Source organism: Marmota marmota, unplaced genomic scaffold (genome assembly GCF_001458135.2).
Source record: "Marmota marmota marmota unplaced genomic scaffold, marMar, whole genome shotgun sequence".
NCBI lineage: Eukaryota > Metazoa > Chordata > Mammalia > Rodentia > Sciuridae > Marmota > Marmota marmota.
The window spans coordinates 43,300,796-43,316,177 of record NW_026000057.1 but is presented as its reverse complement, the minus strand read 5'-3'; the positions used below and the strand labels follow the sequence as shown (position 1 = coordinate 43,316,177).

The 15,382-nt window shown below is 31.9% G+C and overlaps 1 pseudogene; it reads right to left on the bottom strand.

The window, feature by feature from the left end:
• LOC107141182 overlaps nucleotides 1-14,108 on the bottom strand; it is a 29,154-nt pseudogene extending 15,046 nt beyond the window's left edge.
• Between the last annotated feature and the right edge of the window lie 1,274 nt (nucleotides 14,109-15,382).

The following is a 15,382-nucleotide window of genomic DNA, read 5'->3' as shown; positions in this document are numbered from 1 at the left end:
GGAGTCAGCCATTTATGGAATGAGACCTCTAAAACTGTGATCCAAAATAAAGTTTTCCTCCTTTACATTGTTTTGTCAGGTCTCTTGGTCACAGTGACAATAAAGCTGACTAAAACATCTGGGAAGTGGGTAAAACTGCCTTGTTTATCTAGCAACATTTCTGGTAATTTAGGAGGGTATAAACCATATGAAGTTAGTCTTCAAAGTAGTCATCATGACATATAATTAAAATGTGCAGTTGATTCAGAATCTAAAGGACAGAGACTTATAATTAGTCCATTTCTTGTTTTCAGTAAAACGTGTGGTATAAAAGGAATGCAATGGTTTGCACAATCAATGCCACAGGGTCTACAGGAAGTACTTAGATCTTGAGGGATCTGCCTTCATTAATGGACTAATGCCAACTATAATAAGGGGCTGGGGCTGCAAGTTTGCTCTCTCACTCTCCCTTGCACTTCCATCTTCTGCCATCTTGCCCTGCCGTCTTCCTATGAGATGCTTCAGTAAGAAATCCTTCATCAAATGCCAGCCCCTTAGTTTTAGAATTTCTAGCCTCCAGAGTTATGAAGCAATTATTTTTAATTATAAATTTTCCAGTCTTGGGTGTTCATATATAGTAACAAAACTAGAATAAGAATTGAAGAAATCATTAAAATATAAAAATTATAGGTGCCCATTTATATAAATTTGAAGTGGAAAAGAATTTTTGAAACAAAGTGATAAATTTAGAAGGTTTTTTTTTTTTAAATGCAATGGATTTAACAATGTTAAATTTGAAACATTGACACCTCAAAAATGACCACAAATAAAAATAAAAGACAAACTGAAATATTAGTCACAGACTCCTAAGACTATTTCATAAATAAGCCATTGTAAATCTATATGAATTAATGAATACAATAAGAAAATTTATATAATTAATAAAAAGAAAAAGTAATTATACATAACATTAAAATTATTTGATAAAATAATGCATAAATAAGATAATATTTTCTGTCTACCAATCTAGCAAAGGGTTTAAAGAAATGGGTAACTTTACGCATTGTGGATCTAGTGGGGAAAGAAGAAGTTGTTTAAATAATTTCTTTAAATAACATTTTTAAACAAATGATAACATGTCATACTTTTTAAAAAATTTAAAAGTATTCAAGCTTTTAACTTAGTAATTCTTTTTCCTAAAATTAAACCAACAAAAATGATGAGAGAAGGAAGCAAAATGTATATTCTGCATTGTTTATAATTCTAAAACAAACTAAATGTCTACACTAAAGGATTAACTAAATGTTACAATAAAATGGTGTGAAAATATTAGAATAATGTAACATTTTCTGATGTAAGAAAACATCAAATTTTATTTAATCAAAAAATAAATTATAGGAGAAAATATGTCTTAAGATACTATTATTATACTTTATTTATCAAATGCATGTTCTACTAAAAGGATATATATTAAAATAATGGATTTGATGTTACAGTAATGGTAATTTTAAAAATTTCTATTATTTTATTTTTTAATTAGGCATGAATATCCAACTATTTTAAATTAAATTTGAATACAAAATCTGTACATCTTTTCCCATTGCAAAGAATATAATGCTATTGGCAGAAGTTACGTGAGCATGAAATGATCTTTTTTGATGCATATTAAAAGAATTTTCAATATTAATGAGATGTAGCTACATAAATTAACATGGATTATAAATATAAAACATTGGATGTTCAGAATTCAGAAAAGAGGCCTGGACTAAAGATATATCTACCTCATTCATGAATACTCTTTAATATAAAATCTTATAAATCCAAAGGATTTTTTTAATATTATCATGTATCATTTAATACATTGGCTAGAACAGGCTTTAGAAACAGGCAGAAATGAGTTCAATCTATATTTCTTACTAGTATTATTTTCAAATTAATTGAACTCTAATAATTTGGTTTTCTTATCTTTAAAATAGGTATACTAATTCCTAATCCCAGAGACTGTTAACAAGGGATAAAAATTTTTAAAAAATCTACCATAATTCCTAGAACATAATAAAAATTATTAATGTAATGATTAATCTTAATAACTCACAATCTCACTCTTTAAAGTTTATAGCTTGTGTTTCACTATTGGTATATTGAAAAACTACTAATTTTTGTATGGTGATTTTACATTCTTCATCTTTCTGAATTCATTTATTAGTTCTAGATTTGGGGTAGGATTTTAGGGTTTTCTATATTAAGATCATGTCATCTGCAAACAGGGACAATTTGACTTCCTTCTTTCCAGTTTGGATGCTTTTTAATCTCTTTTTTTGTCCTAATACTCTGACTGGAAATCCAGTTCTATATTATATAGAAGTGGTGAAAGTTAGCATCCTTCTATTTCCAGATCATAGAGGAAACGCTTTCAAATTTTTCTCCTTCAAAATGATGTTATCTGTGGGTTTGTCATATATGGTGCTTATTATATTATGTTGATGTACATGTACCTTCTATGTTCAATTTGTTGAGAGCTTTTATCATAAAGCGATGTTGACTTTTGCTGAATGGTTTATCTGCATCTATTGAAATGATCACTGGGGTTTGTCTTTTCTGTTATTGTGATATATCACAGATATTAATTTCTGCATCTTTAACCATTCTTTCATCTCTAGGATGAATCCTCCTTGACCATAGAGAATGATCTTTTTAACATGCTGTTAAATTATGTTTACTGGTATTTTTTGAGAATTTTTGCATTTATGTTTATCAGGAATATTGGCCTGTAGATTTATCCCTTCCTTTCTTTCTTCCTTTTATTGTTGTTGTTGTGTCTTTATCTGGTTTTGATATGAGGCCTCATAGAATAAGATGTATGTTCCACATATACCGATGCTGGCCTCATAGAACAAGATTGGAAGTATTCTCTCCTCTTTAATTTTCTTGAATAGTCTGAAAAGAATTAACAATATTTCTTCTTTAAATGTTTGGTAGAATTCATCAATGAAGCTATCAGATTCTGGGATTTTCTAGAATAGGAACTTTTTTTTTTTTTTACTGATTCAATCTTCTTACTCATTACTAGTCTGTTCAGATTTTCTGTGTCTTCATTTTTCTATGTCTGTATGTTGAATGAGTCCAAGAATTTATTCATTTATTCTAACTTGCCAAGTTTGTTCATGTATAATTATTTGTTAGTATCAGATGATCCCTTATATTTGGAAAAAATAATCCGTTTGTAATAGCTACAAAAATAAATAAAACATCTGAAAGTAAATTTACCCAAGGAGATGAAAGATACTACATTAAAAACTATAAAACATTAATGAAACAAATTATTGAGGATCCCCCAAAATGGAAAAATGTCCTGTGTTAATGGATTGGAAAAATTAATATTGTTAAAATATCTACAGAGCCCAAAGCCATATACAGACTCAATGAAATTTCTATCAAAATATCAATGGCATTCTTTGCAGAAATGAAAAAAAAATCCTAAAGTTTGCACACAACCATAGAACATCCCAAAAGCTAAAACGATACTGAGCAGAAAGAACATAGTTTGAGGCATCACATTTCCTGATTTTAGGAGGTATTATAAAGGTATAGTAACCCAAACAACATGATACTGACATAAAAACAGACACATATACAAATGGAAGAGAAAAGAAGGTCAGAATCCATGTATCTACAACAAACTTATCTTCAATAAAGTTGCCAACAACACATAATAGAGGAAGGAAAGCTCTCAAATAAATGATTCTGGGAAAACTGAACATCCACATGTGGAAGAATTTAGCTAGATCTCTCTCACCGTATACAAAAAATCAACTCAAAATGGAATAAAAACATAAATGTAAGATCTGAAACTGAACCTACTGGAAGAAAACATTCAAAAATGCTCCGTAACATTTGAGTGGGCAAAAATAAACAAACATATTTAAGTAAAGAGCTTCTACTCAGCAAAGGAACTAATTGAAAGAATAAAAAGAATCTACAGAATGGGAGAAAATATTTTAAAACTATACATCTGACAAAGGATTAATATTCAGAATATGTAAGGAACTGAAACAATTGCAATAAGAATAGTAATCCACTTTCAAATGAGCAAAAGACCTTAAGAGTACGTCTCTAAAGATGATCTATAAGTGATTAATAGTTGCATGAAAAATGCTCGGCATAATTAATTATTAGAAACATATAAACCAAAACCACCATAAAATATCACCTCACTACAGTTAGAATGGCTATTATCAAAAAAAAAAAAAACAAAGGATAACGTGTTAATAAGGATGTAGCAAAAAAGGAAATCTTTATAGAGTGTTGTTGACAATATAAATGAGTATATCATCTATGGAAAAAAATATGGAGTTTTCTCAAAAATTAAAAATAGAACTACTATATGTTCTGACAATCTCAACACTGGGTATATATCCAAAGGGAATTAAATCAGTGTGTCACAAAACTCAACTCAAAATGGATCAATGACCTAGGCATTAAACAAGATGCGGTTATCTGGTAAACATCTGAGATGCTGCAAATTACTGTGGTTTGATCATTACACAATGTATATATGTATCCAAACAGCACACTGTAGCCCATAAATAATACCGATATTTTGTGTCAAAATTTTTAATTAACTTTAAAGATATCTATAACTTATGAGGTCAGAGTTGGAGTGTCTGATTGATCAAAGATGTTTGGTAGGGACTGAGTATTGTTTCTGGTGAACTTGGACTGGAGAAGGCAATAGGACATAAACATCTTACTCCTTCCCATTGAACATATCCACTTGAAGAAGCTGGAGACCTATTTCTAAGGGGCTGATAGATCCTGCCTTGGTGAGCTTAACATATTGCATGAAGTCAAGACAGAATGCTCTTCTGAAGGCCAATACACCCTAAAAACTGAAAAATTGGGTCATATGTAACCCCTAATAATTTACTTATTTCCTACTTGCTTTAAAAGGATTTGTCCAATTGTAATAGCCAGTCTTCACTCCATTGGGAAGAATAAATGAGGGTTAGAGAAAAGGGCAAAGGTATTATCTGCAGTTTGTCCCATGCAGGGCAGAAGAAATGGCAAAGAATTCAAAACAGAGACAGGAAGAAAGAAAAACAAGGAAACCTCACATTTTGCTGGCAAAAAATTAAGAGTCCACAAAGAGCTTCTGATTTCAAACTTCATGACCTTTACCAAGTCATACCGTTTGGATATGACACAAATAAGACCTTCAGCATTCCTACAAAGCACAAGTTTCTATCACAACTTAAAGGCCAGGTAACAATCTGAGAAAATACGTTCCTAAAAATATACGTAAATAAAGTACTTCATAAAATAAGTTTTAATGAAGCATTTAGTTTCCTAAGGTGTAAGAAAGAATCATATTAGTAATTTGAAAGAATCATATTAGTAATTTGAAGTTAATGCAAAGTCAACTAACAATTTCCTGTGTACACCCCTCTTTTTCCCCATCTGCATAAAAGGGGAAAGGACTCACTTGAATTATCCCCAAATGACATCCCCTGTGAATAAACTACTGATAGATAAATTTATATTTTTTGACTAATTTTTAAAATTTTGATTGTGTTCCCAAATTTGTTCAAATATAGTACTTAAATTACTTTGTCCCTTTTTTCCAATTTCATTTCAGCTTACAGTATTTTTGTAGTGATTAATCATTTCATGTTGTTTGTCTTTGGTTTTGCTTTGCAGAGTAAGGGAGGAGGTAGCAATAAAGAAGACATAAATACCAAATATTTCACAATATTAAATAATACATTCATGTTTTATGTTTATTCTGTAGCATTATGGGAGTGTTCTCAAATTACTTCACCACTGAAAATCTTCTGTATCTTCTCTCTGAATTAAATCCTGACTCTGAACTCTAGTTCCTTTTGTGAAGAAAATGATTAAAGAAACAGAAAAAAAAAATAATGTACATTTTTTAGTCCTTTCTTTAGGTTACATATGCCATGTTTACTACTTCCGAAATATATGGATGTCTACATTAAGAATAAAATTGTATCATTTTTATGATAGACTTTTTAAAAAATTAGAATTAAATACCCTAAACATTTTTCAGATAAGGAAAATTCTTAAAGATATTTCTCTCTCATCTCAGCAGTCATTTTTAAAGAAAAAAATAAAAAATTTAGCTTCCTATATAGTAAATTTCCTATATAGTAAACTTGAAAAGTTAGCAATAAAAGGAAAGCATTTTTCCTACTATATTCCCCAAGTACATTAAACAGAGGTATGCACAAACATATAAAGTTACTTCAAAGAATACACAATATTGGTACATTGTTTAACCAGAGTGAAAAAAGCATTTTTATTTCACACTATTGAAATAAGTCATCAATGTTAAAATGAAAGTGTACATACATGTACACAAAAACATGATGAAGATGGATGGAAATTCTTCCCAAGTCAATTCATGTTATTTTACCACAAATTTCTCATCTGGGATATCATTGATGCTGGTAAATGTACATATTAGAAAATGGTCACATCATTAGTCACTGAGGGCCATATTAAATGGAGTAGACAGTAATAGAATGTTTTGCCAATGTAAATGCCTTTTTAAAACTATAAGGGAAGCATGTGATGGTTGGTTATGTTTGAGGTTGTTTAAATCTAACAAAGGAATGAATGCAAGAAATAACTAATTGTTTTGAAAAGGTCACAAGAAACCTGTATGGGCAAAGCTCTCTTTCATTTTATGGTAGAATGAAAAATAGTGGTTAGAGAATGTCAATATAATGAGTAGAAATACTGACAATTGCCTTTCATTGTATGTAAGTAGTGAAATATTCATGCCAAGATAAATACATCATTTAATCTGCATCTTATCAATTACAAATCCACTTATTTTGTTTTCCTTTCAGCTGATTCTATAAAGTAAAAATCATATTTGTAGAGAGAAATATTTTAAAATAAAACATTGCATTTGTTATGGTTTGGATCTGGATTTGTCACAGGAGAGTGAGAAGCTGAAGCTCTAAAGCTCTAAATAAAGCTCTAAATCCTTCTAGTTTTCTTTCTGGCTTTTTTTTTTTTAACTGAGGATTGAATTCAGGGGCACTCAACCACTGAGCTACATCCCCAGCCTATTTTGTATTTTATTTGGAGACAGGGTCTCACTGAGTTGTTTAGTGCCTTGCTTTTGCTGAGGCTGGCTTTGAAATTGTGATCCTCCTGCTTCAGCCTCCCTAGCTGCTGGGATTACAGGCATGCACCACCACACCCTGTTGAGTTCTTGTTTTCTGAAGAAAATTTAAAGTCAAGCAGGAGAATATGATTATGAGTTAAAGTAAAGTAAAAGTCAGGCTCAAACAAATAACATTTTCAAGAGAGTGAGTCATCTCCGAGAAGAAAGGAACAAATAAAACAATGCCACTTCTAAATTCATTTCAGTTTTATGTTTGCCCTGACTGGGTTCCACCTTCTGCAGTCTTCTGTTTAACTCTACTTCACACTGAGAGGGAGAGTTTTTGACCCTAGATAAGGTCAACCACCCCATTCAGGGGAGCTTTATCTACAAGTCAATTCCATGTTAATGGGGGGAGGGGGGTCAATGATCAAACAGACTTCATCTTAGTGCAACTACACTATGGATGAAATTTCCCTTCTGAAATACATTGAGAAACCTATGGCCATAAATCCTGACTGTATGAGCCATTGATCTTTCCTTTTTGATGCATTTCTTAATTGGCTCCCTTAGTCTACACTATCTATTCTCAGGGTTAGGACACCTGTTGTTGTTCTATATGTTACTTGATTATTCATTAGCCTTAAAAGTAATTTAAAGAAAACCCATGACCCTGCCATGTTAATGGTTGAATTTCACTGCTTATTGCTAACTACTACCTAACAGATCGTCCCCAGAAGGCTCACATGTTGAAGGCACAGTCCTTGAGGCAGCAATGTTCAGAGGTGGGGCTTTTGAGAAGTGACTGGATCATGCAGGTCCTGACTTCATCAATGGATTAATCCACTGATGGATTAATAATCTGTTGATATTAGTGGGACATAGTGGAAACTTTAGGAAGCAGGGCCTAGTTGGAGGAAGTAGATCACTGAGGGTGTGGCCTAGAAGGGTGTTTCTGATCTTTTTCTCATGCTGTTTCCTGTCTGCCATGAGCTGACATCTTTCCTTCACTCTGCCCTCCTGCCATGATGCCCTGACTCACTTCAGGCCCAAAGCAATGGAGCCAGTCAACCATTAACTGAAACCTCTGAAGCCATGAGCCCAAATAAAATTTTCCTCCTCTCAGACTCTTGTCACAGTGATGAAACGCTAACTCAGTATTGATAATTCCTATTTCACATACTCTCATATAGAGCCAAATATTTGATATGAAACTAAATTGAACCTTATGTCTAGTATAGTCACACATTTTCTGTCATTTCTTTATTATCACACAGTATGTATTCCATATGCATACTATTTGGTATCTATGGTATCATATAAATTTATCTGGTCTAGCAAGAAAATAGAATTTTTCAGACTGGAGAACATTTTTTTTTTCTTTCAACTTCCCTGCATTTCTTTTATGGGAATAATTAAACCTTTTGCAAGTGAAGAAAATTATAGCACTTAAATGCTATAAACTTGACATTTTGCAAGGGGATGACTGTAAACTACATAAGACATACTTTTTCTATGCTAGTTCATAGCAAATGAACTACTCACTTTAGCAGTTCCTAAAATTACTCTAATATCAGTTTTCTTTTTACAGTGTGAGAAATATTAAACTCAGACTTTGAAAGTTTATTGTGACTTCTTTTTCTGTTTCTATTGAAAGCCTTAGAGAATACATCTTTCTAGAATGTTCTTAATGTGACCACTCAATGTCAGACAAGATGGATGAATTGAGGTTTCATAGCCTGAAAATAATAATTACACTTACTTTAATGCAAGACTCCACAAACAACCAGGTATTCAATTCAAGAAGAGAATGTGGTTCCTCCACAGACATTGTAATCTGACCAGTTCTTAAATAGAAATTAGTCTTGGAACCCCCTTCTTCATCTTTGTTTTTAAATTGAGGCAGAAAAATTACAACCTTAGCAAAAAGTTTCATTAAGACTATTTCTTAACAGAGATTATCTTCACTCTTGTTGCTTTATAAAGTTAGGGAGGGTTCTTTCTGTTCATCTCCTCACTTAAAAACAAATATTTTAATTCTGGGTTGGCCTACAGTCTAATTAAGAATTATATATAATTTATTCCATGGTTATACACAAATCACAAATCAAAAGATTTAGTTCTTTTTTAAAAAAATATTTTTTATTTGTACATGGACTCAGTGTTTTATTTTGTTTATTTACTTTTATGTGGAGCTGAGCATCGAATCCAGTGTCTTCCATGTGGGAGGCAAGTGCTCTACCAGCGGAGCCACACCCCCACTACCAAGATTTGGTTCTGATACTAGATTATAGCGTCTCCTCTCTTAGGATCCAGGGTCAGTGCTATACTTTGACTCTTGTGAACAGATCTGGTGCTTTGCCTCCTGTTTAACCACTCTTCATCCCATTCACCTAGCACTAGCAAGTCTATCCTCATTCTAGTTTTCTTAATTGAATACTTTAACCTAATTCATATATACCTATGGTCTGGTGTATGTTGATAATTTTACAGTATAACAATATTCAACAACCAAAGAGATTGGGAGAGGACTGGTAGACTATATATCTTTTAATTCCATCCCCAATTGGAATGGGAACTGAAAATAGATGAAATATTAGATTTTTTAAAGGAATATGATGATATTTCTTTTGCTATAAAAAATACTGTTTATATAATCCACTCATCATCCAGAACACAAACCAGAAGTTTTATAGACATGAATTACTTTATGTCCAATACCACATGCTTTTCATTATATCTTGTTCCACTACAAATGACAACCATGCACTCTTGTAACTTGAAAATACATTTGATTTTTTTTATATTTTCTCTATCCTATCTTATAATAATTATTACTAGTAAACCTTATAACCTTACAAATATTTAAAAATAGCTTTAAGTGATCCATGTAGAAGTCCTGGACAAGCACCAAAGCCCAGATAAAATTCTGAATTATAAAGTTAAAAGTTGTCTAGAAGTCCAGAAAAGAAGCTTTAGAGCATGTGTTGTGGGAAAATATTGCAAAATAATTGGCGACTGGTAGTTAAGAAGGACCTTAGGGGAAAATAATTTAACCTTAATTTATTTGTAGGGTTATTCAAATTAGTCATATCTTTTTTGTCTATTTGATCTGAAAAAGACAGATGAAGAATCTCCATATTAATATATCCTTCTCTCTTAATTTTTTGTATTGATAATTTTTTCCCTTGAATCTTTATATCATCTGTTATCTGATACTGACGCTTTTGGATTCTTCGTGTTTTGAAATCCTGAAAAATACTTGCAATATTTACTTTAACTATCTTTTGCTTTAAAATTTTATCTATTTATGTCTCATAAATAGATCACCATAGATTTGTAAACTGAGTTTTTTAATAGATTGAATTCAGTTCCATTTGTTATAAAATATAAATTTTGCTTATTTGTCATTTTCTTAATTTCCTTGGCATATTCTTTAACTTTTGTTTTTATCATCATATATTAAACATGATTCTGTAGATCTTGCTTTTTCTCTAACAATCCAGATGTTCTATATCTTGTTTTTAACTCTACTAATAATTACTTGTGCATCTTTTATTTAAAAATAGACATATAGTTCTCTAACTTTATCAATGAAGAAGTAATAACTACTTATCCTCCTATTTTTATAAAAAAAAAAATCTTGGGCTGGGGATGTGGCTCAAGCGGTAGCGCGCTCGCCTAGCATGCGTGCGGCCCGGGTTCGATCCTCAGCACCACATACAGACAAAGATGTTGTGTCAGCCGAAAACTAAAAAATAAATATTAAAATTCCCTTTAAAAAAAAAAAAAAAAAAAATCTTTATTCTACATTCAATTGTCTCCTCGTACTTTCTTTTTGTTGTTGTTGTTGTTGTTGGAATAATCCAAGAATTTAACTCAATAATTTGTTATTGCTTTGTATTTTGTATCTTTACTTTTTGAACTATTGGACATCTGAATGATTTTGTAATAGTACTCATCACTTTTAGACATAAAGTTTCACTGGTTTCTTTGTACATTTCCTTTTCTTTTATTCCTTCCTCATCTTGAGTCCTTTATTTTGATTTATTTCTCAACTGGCATGATTTTGAAGTCTTTTCTTTTTCTTTGTTTCCAGGGGACAAAAGGAGTGTTATTCTATCTTATTTTTAATATTCCTGAGAATTTCTTTCAATTGCTTTCATATATGAATGGTAGTTTGGTCATCTTCTTCAGGTAAAAATATCTGATCCTCAAAATTCTAGAGATATTTTTCCAAGGATCGACTTGACAGCTTGATATTAATTTATTTTTTCTTGCATGTAAACATTTTTATTTTTTGAGTGATATAGGATTTTTCTCTGTATTGTTTTCAATGTATCTCTCCAGGGTACCCACACACATTTGTTTTCCCCAAGTCTTCACTCCTGGTGTACCTCTTTGGTCACTGTGCTTTCCCCGTATATCTGAGATGCATTCTGCCCATCAAATCATGACTAGTTTTCAAAACACAGTTTATGTGCCATTTTCTTCAACAAGCCTTAATATCTTTAACCTATTTACAGTTGACCTGAGTTTGAAGCATAACCCTGCTAATTGTTAGCTGTGTGATTTTGGGTACATTGCTTAACTTCTTTATGCTTCATTTTCCTTATGTGTAAGATAGTATGATGTATACATTACGGGACTATATTAAAGATTAAATGAGATCATAGAAGCAAAGTGCTTTACTTTATAATAGAAATTGAACAGTAAGGCTATCTTTTTTTTCAACAATAAGACTATCTCCCATTATATGATCATTGTAATTACTAATGTTATCCATTGTAATAACAATGTCTGGCTATTAAATGAACAGAGAATTAGGTCATTGTAACCAAGTCTTGTTTGTTTAATAAGATTTAACCTGTTCAATATTACCAACGCACTATTAATGGGAGATTTGGGCTAATTTGATGTAGTAGCTAAATTACTTAGTGCTAGGCAATGTAATGGCATTTTTGTTTTATTTTGTTCAAAATAGGATTCTAACAACTGTACCTAACAATATACAGTGACAAGACGTTTTAACTGCTGTGAACACGTGGGCAGTGATATAAACAGTGTGATATTTCATCTTAAGAATGGGAGGTAAAAGGGTGCCTCATCTTCCTGTTCATGAATCATTAGCAGAGAGGGATGTTTCATGTTTCCACAATAAAGCATAACATGTCTACATTACTTCTCTGCTGGCAAAATTCCACCAGACAAATCTGTTTGCTATTTCAAAATGATATGGATATCTTCCCAGAATTAATTTCAGAGAATAGAATTGAGCATATTCTCAGGTTTTAGAGGATCATTTTCTCCAGTTTGTCATGACCAGATTTTTAAGGATACTATTATAAAAGTCTTCAGGGAAGGAAAAAAAACCTCTTCTCTGAGAAATCTCAGTTCAAAATTACCTCATCTAAAAGAAATCCCACTGCCATATGTTTGCTCGGCCTAGATTTCCTTCAATGAGGTTTCCTCCTTGTACATTCTTCAGAGAGAAGTGAAATTAAGAGTAGTGTGAGTGCCAACCATCCAATGCCTATGGCCTGTGTCAATTTTTAATCAGCTCTTGCAAGTAACATTTAATGAGCTCTTGCTTTATAGCTTTAAAATCATAGGGATAGCAATGTGATTAGAATTTGTAACTGCTTTTGTTTCTGTAAAAATTTGTATGCTTTTGTTTCTGTAAAAATGTTACCTTCTTTTTTCTTACAGAAACTCAAAGTTCCCTTCATATTCATAATTCAAGTTTATTTATTTAAAATGCATATGATGGTTTTCTCTTTCTTGTTTTCATGTTAACTTCTGTGACTTGTTTACTTCTTATACCATTGTAAGGATCAGGCATTGTTGTAAAAACTGAAGATATTTAATAAAATAATATATATGGCACTTTAGTTCTGGACCCTTAGAGTACATTCAGTGTTAAATGAGCACAAAAGAGAGAGAAAGTGGGGGGAGTTGTAAAACTAAAGCATTAAATGAATGAATTAGTGCAAAATTATCACCTCTACTTGAAAGTAAATGATGATGGAGGGATTTTAAGGGTAAAGATTTAATAGCTGAGTTGTCACAGTTTGATTAAATAGAATTAAGATATATTTATTATAAAATTGTTATTTAAAGAATTTCAAAGACTTGTTCAGTGTCAGCATTGAAAAATCATATTTTTGAAAATATTGGATCAATGTCATAGAATGAGAGGCTATATAGATTGTTATGGCCACAATGATCACTTAGTAAAATTAAGTACCATAATTTATTCCAAGCTAAGTAGGTAGTCACTGGCAGAGTTAGAACTAGAACTGAAGTCTTTTGTCTCCTGATTCAGTGTGCTACTCCATAGCTTTGGTAATACAACCAACAAGAGATCCTGTCAATATCTCCAGGGAAAATTAAGCTTCCTGGATGATGTCAATGTCCGTTCCACCCTCCCTCTTCTCATACTGAGGTTGAAATGTATGAGAAATCTTTGTGAAACGTGTGTTGACTAATTGTTTCCAGTCAACTCAGAAATGTGCTCCAAAAAAAAAAAAAAAGAAAGAAAAAAAATTGCTTGCAGTAAGAATCATATTTTGGATCTGTATATTTCAATTAATAGTCAAGGATAAAAAATTAATAATTAATTACTTTCTTCCAAACTATTTTAAGTACTTTGTGTCTGTGCACTCTGGTACTGCTCACAACAAAATATAAAAGTAGATGATCTTGTGACTTCACTTTACAGATATAAAAAACTGAAGCAGATGATATGATTAATTTGTCCAAGATCACATAGCTATAAATTAGCAGAGTTAAGGTTTGACTATAAGCAAATCTGGTACTCTTAACTACTCTTGCCAATTTCTGGTACTTGCTCCATAATAGTGAATCGTGTTGAATTTATATTGGAATTGGCGGTGATACCTGGTGATCCAATCTCTAACTCTGTTGTCACTGCTAGAGCAGTTATTCTACCTGCTACTGCCAAATGACTAGGACTTCTCTTGGACTCCTCCATTCTTTCACAATATCATGTCATAAATATGGTAAACTTTTCAACATAAAATTATGGAGGATAACATTTTGGTTAATGGACTGTCCACCTTCTTCCCATAAGATCTGATCAGCTTTAAGAGTCAGAACCTGTCTGGTTTTAAGTCTCCCTTTTATTATTAATAAGGCCATCAGCAGCTTCCCTGGGATGCTCTTTTACATGCTCATAAAGATCTCCGTGCCTTTTAAATTTTCTACTTCATTTCTCACCAGGATAATTTGTCCTTATGAAATTGAAATGTTGGTGATTAGAGGCTGCCAGACCTTTATACCCTGGGATATCCCACAGGCATTTTGAAGTGGCATAAGTGATTCTAATTCGTAGTTTTTTGAGTACTTTGAGGAATCTTCCTGCATTTTGTAATCAATCTATCCTGAATTCTTTGGTGTACAGGGAAGTTCGTCTAAAGAGCCATGTTTCATGTACTCTACTCAATGCTGACATTTAAACAGACATTAAAATAATCTGGCACTTCTTTGAGAGAGAGCCTGACACATAATATGTATTTTTATTCATAAAAACCCAGAGATCAAAAACTTGTGTTTCAACTGGATTAATTTTTATTCCTAAAACCATGTAAAACACAAGTGCAGAGGCATAATTTTTTTGATGATCTATTCACAGGCTGTAATTAATTAATGCCAAAATAGCCAGTAACTTATCCAGAAATTCTCTCTTTATCCTCTGTCTTAAGTATATTGCTTAAAAGCATCATCCCATGCTCTTAATTTAATTCTAGTAAGAATTAAACATAAAGAAGTCACTTATCAACTTTTATTCTCAATGGATTTCCTTCTAATTGCATTTTGAAATTACCTGCTAATGAAAGGTGAAAATGAACACAGAACCCTGGAGACAGACAAAAAAAAAAAACTAGGGGTATTCACCTAAAGAAAGATAGAAGATACAAAAAATAAGTACACGCTCATGGATTATATGAATAACATTACCTATTGCCGTGTAAAGTGGTTTATGACAAAATTGAACAATATTTAATGTACTTTAGATATGTGCAGAAAAGGAAATGTGTTTTTTCTCAAGAATTGTTTTTCTTTTCCTTTTTTATTCACTCATTTATAAAAAAATATATATATAAAAAAGAAATCCTTGCAGGAACTGCTTAATGATGAAAGATGACCTCAGAGGACTGTGAACTTGCTGTGAGCTCTGGGAAAATAGACAAATGCTAGGGAAGAGCCATGAGAGAAGGTTTCAGGGAAGAGAGCAAAATCAGATGC